The following is a 10,624-nucleotide window of genomic DNA, read 5'->3' as shown; positions in this document are numbered from 1 at the left end:
GCCAAGTGCCCTCCAGGCATGAATTCCTCAATTTAACGACATCATCTCAAACTTCATACTTGGTTTACATCTTTAATCAATCAAGTGATCACATGTCACACTTATAAAATCTTCCAGTGGAACACACTCCCACAACCTACCACAAAAATATCTGGAGCGTACCTCCAAACCACCGGTCGTACTAACTCTGTAAAGCGATCAAGAATCACTAACCAGGACGCAACACCGCTGTCAGGTGACGCTAAAGACAATACCAATTTATCTTAACCATCGAAACTTCTTTCCTGCTCATCCGATCTCTTGACGTCTTGTCAAAAATTTTCCTTCACTCGTGTCATTCTCGACCCAATTTCCGCAACCAGAACTGATTCACCAGCATGCATCAAATCAGAACTAACATAGTACATAACTATACAATCAACTAATCAACAGCAACCTCCCCAACTTAGCTCGAAGCCATATATCACAACACACTATACTCATAACGCATATGCTCCATTGCTGTCGTAATACCATAGTGAGATTAAACTCGCTCTTTCATAAGCTTGTGGAAACACAAATCATCTGGAATTTTAACTCTTCTGCATTTTCTTGCATTCACTCACATAACAGTTAAGCCTACTCTCTAGGCGACCAAAGTTTTTTACAAAGTCCCAAATTTTTCAAAAATTTCGGCAGAGTTTCCTTTGTAATTGGGCCTATCCACCTGCCAGAGAATCACCAAAACCATCCTAACAACACGGCTACAACTTGACAAAACATCACAATGTATATCAACAACATTAATCTCAATACTACCTCTATTATATTATCAAAATTGATACATGGACATGCGTTGCACCTATTCGAATCATGACACATAGAAAATACCTTTCACCGACATACACATAATACATCCAATTTAGTCTTCCTGAGTCTGAACTCGTACCGCCGCAAATATTTCACTTAACTTTCCAACTAGGAGATACGAAAATATTCTTCACGCACCCATAACTCGGGGCTACACAACAGATTACAATGGGAATCGAACGCCTAACAGTTCACCTATTATCCTGCAGACTCCCTCGTCACTACCAAGATCACGTAGATATATCTCACAGAACTAACATACTCATCACATGGATATCCAGCCGCCATTCCCACAATTAGGGACAACACTGAACATATAAATTCAAATCACTTGTTCACACAATCAGCACCTCGGTGCTCAAGCCATAGGCAAAGATCCGGCCTTAAGTCCTCCTGACTGGCCCAACATGAACTCACGGAGATTACATCTCGCCCCTCGATCGAGGAATCACAAGCCATCAAGGCAAATATATTACTGAGCGCTCGCGTGCGCATACAGACGTGTGGAAGGAATTTCAAGAGTTATATCTCAAGCTGAATCAAGTACGCACGAGAAGAATTCTAAGAAAGTGAAGTTTTCCTAAAGGTTCTGCAGCCTCTCGTGGAGAAATACAGGCGTCCCCGTATCGTCCCACGAGACTCTACTAAACCGGCTTATGACTCATGAGGCCTAGTAACCTAGGCTCTGATACCAACTTGTCACGACCCCAAACTCGGTCGTGATGGCGCCCAATACTAATGCTAGGAAAGCCCGACCATTCACTCTCTCAACCCGAGCATGAAGCTCAAACCAATTAATTAAATACTTAAATCAAACATCAATACTCATAGTTGAAATACTCAATTAAAACAATACAAAATACTGACATAACTGTAACTCCCAAAGACCTGGGGTCATGAGTCTAGACCCTCTAACCAATACAGAGTCAAGAATCCTCAAAATAAGTATGTTCTAAAGTACGGAAATAATAAAGGGATAAGGGAGGAGTCGGGTACTGCGGACGTCATAGCAGCTACCTCAACCACTCATGGAACTCTGGAAACCAGCGGCTAGCTCAACTCAGCTCCCGAAGTACCTGAATCTGCACACAAGGTGCAGGGAGTAGGGGTGAGTACTACCGACTCAGTGAGTAATAAGCATATAAAATGTCTGAAGATAAGAAATCCACGAAATACCAAAAAGCAAAGCTAACACTAACAGTCCTACACCTTACTATGAACCAACAGCAAAACAACTTCAAATATAACAGTCAAGTAAAAATGTAATGATGCAATGCAATGCACATGACCGCTACGGCGTGTAGCCCGATCCATACTCAGTCCACAATATGCATATGAGTCACGTAACAGATTCAATTAATTTCCCAATTTCCAATTTATTAAGGAGAATATACTTTAGATATTTAACTTCAGGAAAAGTGACTTAGCATTTCATAACAGTGATTAAACACAGGACTGAGATCAATGATTATACAAAGCATGCTATCACAATGACATTCATCCTCTAAGGATGCTACAGATCGGCACAAGGCCCCAAACACGGCAATAAGCCCAGATATATTCAATACAGGGTGCGTATCAGTCGCCAATATAGAAACATTCTTGTTCGGGATGGACTAAGTCTCAATCCCCAGTCATAACCAATCCCGCACCTGCCATGGGGTGCGAGTCACGCCCTACAATAGTGTCACAATGTGATAAGCCGGGGTTTCAAACCCTCAGGCCATCATTTACACCAACTACTCACCTCTAACCGGCCGTAGACTGGTCCGCAATGCCTTTTCCCTTTGTATCGACCTCGCGCGTCGAATCTAGTCAAAATCACAGCGAATACATAAAGATGGGTTAAAGAAACATAACCCAATCAAAAATACTCAAAAAATAATAAAATTCACGAAGTTGGTAAAACCCGAGCCCCGGTCCCACTTCTCGAAAAATTCCGAAAATCACACCAACGGATTCCTCTTCCCGCCACGAGTCCGTGCATATAAAGTTTACCAAAATCGGAGCTCGTTTGACCCTCCAAATTCCATTTTTACACCACAGCTTTCCAAGACCTAGCTTGACTTGTTTTTGATGAATTTTCTACAATTTACATGTAATTTCTACGATAAATTCGAATATTTAGGCCAAGGAACTTACCTCCAAGCGATTCTCAGTCAAAACCCTCGAATTTCCTTGCTCAAAGCTCTTAAGAACGTCAACAATGGAGGAATAATATGAAAGGGTCGCGGATGAAATATTATTTTAAAACCCTTCTGTCGCCTAGCGATTTTCGCTTCTGCGGTCCCGTAACCGCTTATGCGGGACCGCTTCTGCGGCCATATGACCGCTTATGCGGTTTTTCATTAAAACTCAAGGGCCGCTTCCTCGACACTAATTTCCGCTTCTGCGGAAACCCTCTTCCAGGCCAAACCCGCTTCTGCGACCGCCTGTCCGCTTCTGCGGTCTCGCTTAAGCGAAAAGTGTCCCGCTTTTGCGGAACTGCCCAACTCCACTCCAGACCGCTTATGCGATCTCTTAGCCGCATCTGCGGAACCGCTTCTGCGGCTCCTTTTTCGCAGATGCGGAAATACCAGAAGCCAGGTGCACCAGACCTGCAACAAACATCAAGATTCTCCGTTTAACCACCCGAAATCACTCCGAGGCCCCCGGGACCTCAACCATAGCACCAACACACCCCAAGACCTTATTCAAACTTGTTCCAATCATCAAAACACTATCGTTAACATCAAAATCATCGAATCACCACGGATTCAAGCCTAAGTTAACCTAAAACTTCCGAAACTTGCATTTGATCTAAAACCCGACCTAAACACCTCCGAATGATCTGAAATTTTGCACGCATATCCAAAATAACCTAACGGAGCCACTGCAACTCTTGGAAATCCATTCCGACCCTCGGATCAAAATCTCACCTACCATCCGGAATTCACCAAAATCCAACCTTAGCCAATTCAAGCCTAATTCTACACCGGACCTCCAAATTCAATTCCGACTGCGCTCCTAAGTCACAAATCAACCCCCGAAACTAGTCGAATCATCGGAAATCCATTCCGAGCCTTCTAACTCATAAGTCAACATTCGGTTGACTTTTCCAAACTAACCTTCTCATAAAGAGACTTATTGTCTCATTTCTAACCGAACTCTAACCGAATTACTTCAAATTCTCCAAACACATATACTGAAACATATAGAAGCATAAAACGGGAAAAACGGGGCGGTAACTCCCGTAACGACGGGTCGGGTCGTTACATCCTCTCCAACTTAAACAACCACTCGTCCTCGAGCGTATCCAGAGTTGTTCTAGAAGCCAACCAATAGCTGAACGATCATACCAATCATATACCCGGGGTGATCCCACGTCACCCTATCTCGCATAGGTCCGATAACACAACATGGCTGAAATTTTCACAATCCATCTAGTCCATAAACCATAGAACCACACTGCACTTTCCGAAATCATACACAAGATTAGACCCTCACATCTATATTCAAAATAAGCCTAAACCAGCTGTAATAACCCATACTTGCACCCTCAGGTGAAAAACATATGATATACCGCCTAAACCAACCACTCGGAACTATGACTTCTATTCACAGCAGTTGTCCCCAGCAACCAATTACCGGCAGAGAACCTCTCACTAGCTAAAGCCTTATTCCAACACTCTCATATACTGCCAACGATGAATGAAACATGCTATAAACCGTAATCATCTCTCAGATCAACCATTCATGAAACCACTTCCCTTGACTGATATCACAACAGATTTCCGGGTCAAACCTCGATATTATCTTCCTAACAAGCTGAGATCAAATCTGTCCGTATGCATTAATGAACCCAACGATCACCTCGAACCCAACACCACTCTGGTGATATGATATCTCCATACAAGCCTAAACCACAACCTCAAGCTCATCAATACCATTACAACACAAGGCTGAGACTCCATCTCGCATTGTAGAAATATAACAGCTGAATCTACCTCGAAAGGTCATAACTCCACGTAGCCTCGCTACAATACGCGATCCTATCCCAACACTGTTACACATGAAACGCCTCAAGACTCTGTGAATCAAAATTCAACAGCCACACACAATTGATGCCTGATACTAACGCAATTCATCACACCCACGGTGAAACAGATAACACACGACACGCAACCTGATACGCCATACCCAACACTCCATTTTACCGAGCGACACGCAATTACTCTTCCCGCTCGACCTCCACTATGAATCCCCTAATAGAACTGCACCACGACGGCGCTCACTAGGGTGTGTACAGACTCCGGAAGGGCTCCGTTCAGTCCAAGCNCATAAACAGGGGAACACAAAGAATCCCGAGATACGCCCAAATGCGGGGCAAAATAAGAGGACACATAAGAATAAGTGGAGCCTGGATCGAATAGAATCGATGAATCTCTATGACAGACCGGAAAAATACCTGTGATGATAGAATCAGAGGCAACAGCCTCAGTACGGGCAAGAAGAGCATAATATCTGGCCTGGTCTCCCTCTCTAGGGCGACCTCTACCTCCGCGACCTCCACCTCTAGCTGGATGAGCGGCTGGGGTAGCAACTGGTGCTGTAATTATAGCCTGGGAACTTTGTGGAGCACGCTGTGGCTGAGAAGCCTATGGAGGTGCACCCGTCCTAAGTCTGGGGAAATCCCTCACCATATGGCGTGTGTTGCCACTCTTAAAACAAGCTCTAGGAGGACTTGGCGGCTGTGCCTGGCTGGGGCCAGGTCTACTGGACTGACCACTAAAAGCACCCCGTGCAGGAGGCGCACTGGATACTGGAGGTGCATAATAAGGCTCCTGAGGTCTAGGAGGAGCTGGAATACTGCTGGCTTCTGGAAGAGCTGAATGAATGGGATGACTCATATAACCCCTACCATGACGAACAGCAGCTGGGGCATGGAAACCATATTAATGACCCGACTCTCGAGACCACTTGGCCTCCCTCTCCTCTCTATCCCGAGCATGCATACCCTCTACTCTCCTAGCAATGCTCACCACCTGCTGATAAGAAATATCCATCTCCAACTCCCGGGCCATGCTAGGAATGATGGTGGGAGTGAGCCCCTCAATAAACCGGCGAACTCTCTCACGAATTGTAGAAACCATGGCCGGTGCATGCCTAGACAAGTCAGTGAAACAGACAGCATACTCTGAAACAGTCATAGTACCCTGGCGCAAATGCTCAAACTCTGCACGCCATGCGTCCCTGAGGCTCTGAGGAACATACTCCCTCAAAAACATATATGAAAACTGGTCCCACTCAAAAGTACGCCACCACTGATAGGCTGCTCCCCGAAGCTGGAAAGCAGTGAAAGAAATCCCACTCGATCCTGATATACCCGTAGTGCGGAAGATACGGTAACACTCCTCCAGAAATCCCAGAGCATCATCTGATGCTAGACCACTTAATGTAGGAGGCTGGTACTTCTTGAACCTCTCAAGCATCTTCTGCTCCTCCTCTGAAGCTACTGCCCTATCCTCGGGCTGAGCTGGGGCTGCAGGCGGTACCGGTATAACCTCTGGGACCTGCTCGACCTGTACTCGCTTCTTAGGAGTGCGGGAAGCGGGAGTCTGTGCCCCTCCCCTAGCCTGAGATATGGCTGTAGCAAGGGGAAACAATCCTACCTGAGCTAGAGTGGTGTACATACTCATGAACTGTGCAAGAGTCTCCTGGAGAGCTGGAGTGGTGGTAGTAGCAGTAGGCGTATCACGTGCCTAGGCTACGGCTGGAGAAGCTGGTGGCTCCTCTGTGGCAGCTCGCGCGGATGCTCTGGCTACACCACGTGCGCGTCCTCGACCTCTACCCCGGCTCCAACCTCTAACGGCTCTAGCAGGGGGCGCGGGTGCCTGGTCATCTCCGGTAGCACGTGTCCTCACTATCTGTGAGAGAATAAAGACAGAGGTTTAGAATTTTGATATCAAAATCTCGCACGACAAGGAAATCAAATAAAGAGGAACTTTTTCCTAACAGTTACATAGACTCTCGTAGATAAGTACAGACGTCTCCGTATCTGTACCAATCCGCGAGACTCTAATAAATTGGCTTGTCATTCATCACTCTTATGAACCTAGAGCACTGATACCAACTTATCACGACCCAAGTTCTCCCTCCATGAACTGTCGTGATTATACCTAGTCTCTACGACTAGGTAAGCCTAGCAAATTGCGGATAAAAAAAATACGAAACTAGCAAATTACGATTAAAACATAATAAAAGAGTTTAGAATGCCGCTCGGCATATACAATACACACCCTCAAAACTAACTCCAAACTCCTAAAACTCAGAATCTCATGAAATCACAAGCTAGAGAAAACTGCATAGTGTTCTAACTCCAGATGTCTAATCAAAATAAAAATACAAGAAGTTTCAAGCTAAAGGGAAGAATAGAGAAGGACTTCTAGGTCTGCGGACGCGGCAGATATATCTTGAAGTCTCTGATATCGCCGCCTCACTGATAGAACGACTGATAAGAAGAACCTGGATCTGCACACGAAAAACATGTGCAAGAAAGGGAATGAGTACACCACAGAGTTACCTAGTAAGTGCCAAGCCTAACCTCGGTTGAGCAGTGACGAGGAAGGTTAGGGCCCTACTGGTTATATAAACATAGAAACAAGGAAAAAAAGAACAGTATGAAATGCGACAGTATAATTAAAATACTAACAGTCGATAAAGAACAGAATCACAGAAAGAATATAACTCAGTATACAGAGATAGCAACAGAGGATCTCCCAGGATATCATCCCGTAGTCCCAAACGTAAATGTGCAGAGGATCTCCCGGGATATCGTCCCGTAGTCCGAATCATAAATATGCAGGGTACCAATCCGTAGTCCCAAGGTAAATATCCAGTACAGGGGAATCTCTCGGATGTCGTCCCGTAGTCCCAAAGTAAACATGCAGGGGGATCTCCTGGGATATCGTCCCTTAGTCCCAAAGTAAACACACAACAGTCTTAAGAAAATAACCTACGGTTCTATTCAAGTTCGTACCAAGAAAACAGAGATTTCTTTATATGGTTTTTTTCTACTATGTTTCTTCTACTATGTTTCTTCTATGATGCATATGTGCTTCTTCTACTGTGTTTCTTCTACCTTGTTCTTACGAGTTCTTCTACTGTATTTTTTTTTGCATGATTGTTCTTTATTATGTTATTCATGAGTTTCTTCTACTGTGAAATACGTGTTCCTTTATGGTTTCTGCTCTTATTCCGTTAATATTTTTGCCTGACTTACTTGTCTTCATCTCTAGACTCGATTAATGGTGAAAAACCCTAGAATTTGGGGGTTCATTCGAGTTTTGAGGTTATTTGTTATGTGATTTGTTTGTTTCTTATCTCTGAACGTGTTAGTCTCTTTGGACCTATTTGAGTTCCTGAAGTTGCTTCCTTTACTGTTCGACTGAGTTTCGAGATCTTTGTGTCAACTTTGTTTCTTCATATGATTCTGACCTCTTTACTTGACCTTTCGCATGCTATCTGGTATTCCCTCTTCTCTGAGATGACTACCAGGTTCCTATGGTCCTCTACTTACTGATTTTCTTTGATTGCATGACACTCTTCTTTGTCTTAAATCCAGCCTCGCATGCTTAATGTTTATGCACTCTTTATAGGTCAAATTTCCCTCTCAAAATAACCTTGATTGTGGACTGATTTCAAATCTCTTTGTGTAATTCTGATTGCACTCTTGAATTGATTCTTTCCTTTATTTTTTTGATTTTCTTTGTTTCTTGGACTTGTTGAAATATTTTCCTTTCGACCCTGCCTTTCTACTTAAGTTGATTTGATCCCATTACCTTAATTACATTAGTATGGGATTCTTACATACCTTTCCTTAATTAAGGTCTAATGAACTTAACCCCTAATATATGTGGTATACTCGTACTGTGCTGAAAATATTTCCTTATTTGTCATGTCCAGCCCCGTGTGATTTCTTTCCTTATTTAACACTTGCATGCTACCGTTTGGTTTAATTGCTTTATTAAAGGAAGTCTTCGATACTGAGTTGATTTTAATAAGACACGTATTCCTCCAATTATGTCTGAATTACAGTCCTTACCTTATTTCTGCATGTTTCTCACACTATAAATACCTGCTCTTTTATTAACTCAAAAGAAGACACAAGAAAAAACACTGGAGTCTTTTCCGAACTCACACTCACACACAAAGTATTCTCTCTTGCTGTTTGTGCTGTGGTTGCTTTGCAAGACTTCTGCTCTCTTTTGCTTGTCTCTTTCTGAAACTGGTACGCCTTTATTTAAACTTTTGCCTCATCCCTATGTGTTTACTCTGTAGTCTCATTCTTTTGTGTGGTTTGCTGTTCATGTCCTGTAACTTATGCTAAGTATTTTTCCTTTCTTCGCTTCTGTTCTCATATGAATCCCTACCCCTAATCCCCTTTATGTGTTGAGTTGAAACCTTGGCCTGACAGTATCCCAATTACTGCCCAGGCCATGGTTTGACCTTCAGTAGGTCCTGACTCTCCAATGTTTGGCTAGTGGGCTGGTCAGGGGTGTGCCAGCATTCTATGTTGCTGGGCATGACCACCAGCCTGCCTTGGCATCCCTTAATTCCCTCTATTGCACTTACACTTGTTCCTAGATTCTAAGTTCTGCCCCCCTCCAATGAGCCTTGCCTTGGGACCTTGAGTTCCCTCTGAACTTGGACATTGGAGGGCTGGCCCTTCCACACTGCACTTTAATTCAGTTCTGTAATGATATCTGGGTGTAAGCATTGCCTGGAGTTCTTGAAACTCCTTGGAACTTTGACACATTCCAGATAAGAGAAAGGCCTTGGAACTTGATCCCGGCAGTTGGCTCATATCATGTTGTTAGACCTTGGGTCTGAATTAGGCTCCTTGGATGCAGCTTAAAAGCTCTGATGTAATTTTATTTTCTGTTTGATTCATTTGGTCTGTAATAAATTTTGTAATAACTTATGGGGTTTTAGTAAAAAGGGGAGGGTTATCTGTGTATGCATAAGGGTAGATATCCTGCCTATAGGAGTTTTTCTTTGAATTTCTGCACTTTCACATATAGAAATCATGCTTATCTCTGCACTTTCATCTATAGAAATCATGCTCACAGGAATTCTGCACTTTCATATGTAGAAACCATGCTCATAGGAATTCTGCACTTTCATATGTAGAAACCATGCTCATAGGAATTCTGCACTTTCATATATATAGAAATCATGCTCATAAGAACTCTGCATATCATATAGATATCCTGCTCATAAGAATTCCGCATGTAGGAACCATGTCTTTAAGATTCTGCATTGTCGCATCTATCATTAGGCAAACATTTATAGGTCAAAATAATAATCAATTGCATCCTAGATACCATGCTCGTAGGATTTTCTGCACTCTTGCCACGCCTGTAAAAAGTGTGTAAAATTAACAACGCTAGAAAGCATGCCTATAGGAACTATCAACCCAATCTGAATCACTCGTTTTAAGATTAGTCCGTCAGTAGTAACCAAATGCANATCCTATTTGGTCAAATACCTAGCGACAAACTCCTATGTTCCTTTCATTTACGGATTTCTGAACAAGTTCCTGGATAACAAGCCTAAAGGTTTTCTTCTTGATGAGATCGATATTGATGATAGTGACGATATTGATGATAGTGACAATCTTGATGCTAGTGACGATATCGATCGTGACCTTGATACGGAGCTGGAACTGCTAACTAGGATGAATGGGCTAACTATGGATATGATGCCGGAAATAGACCGATTTTATATCACCCTT

The sequence above is a fragment of the Nicotiana attenuata genome, unplaced genomic scaffold (genome assembly GCF_001879085.1).
Source record: "Nicotiana attenuata strain UT unplaced genomic scaffold, NIATTr2, whole genome shotgun sequence".
NCBI lineage: Eukaryota > Viridiplantae > Streptophyta > Magnoliopsida > Solanales > Solanaceae > Nicotiana > Nicotiana attenuata.
The sequence above is the reverse complement of the archived record's forward strand: the minus strand, read 5'-3'. Positions refer to the sequence as shown.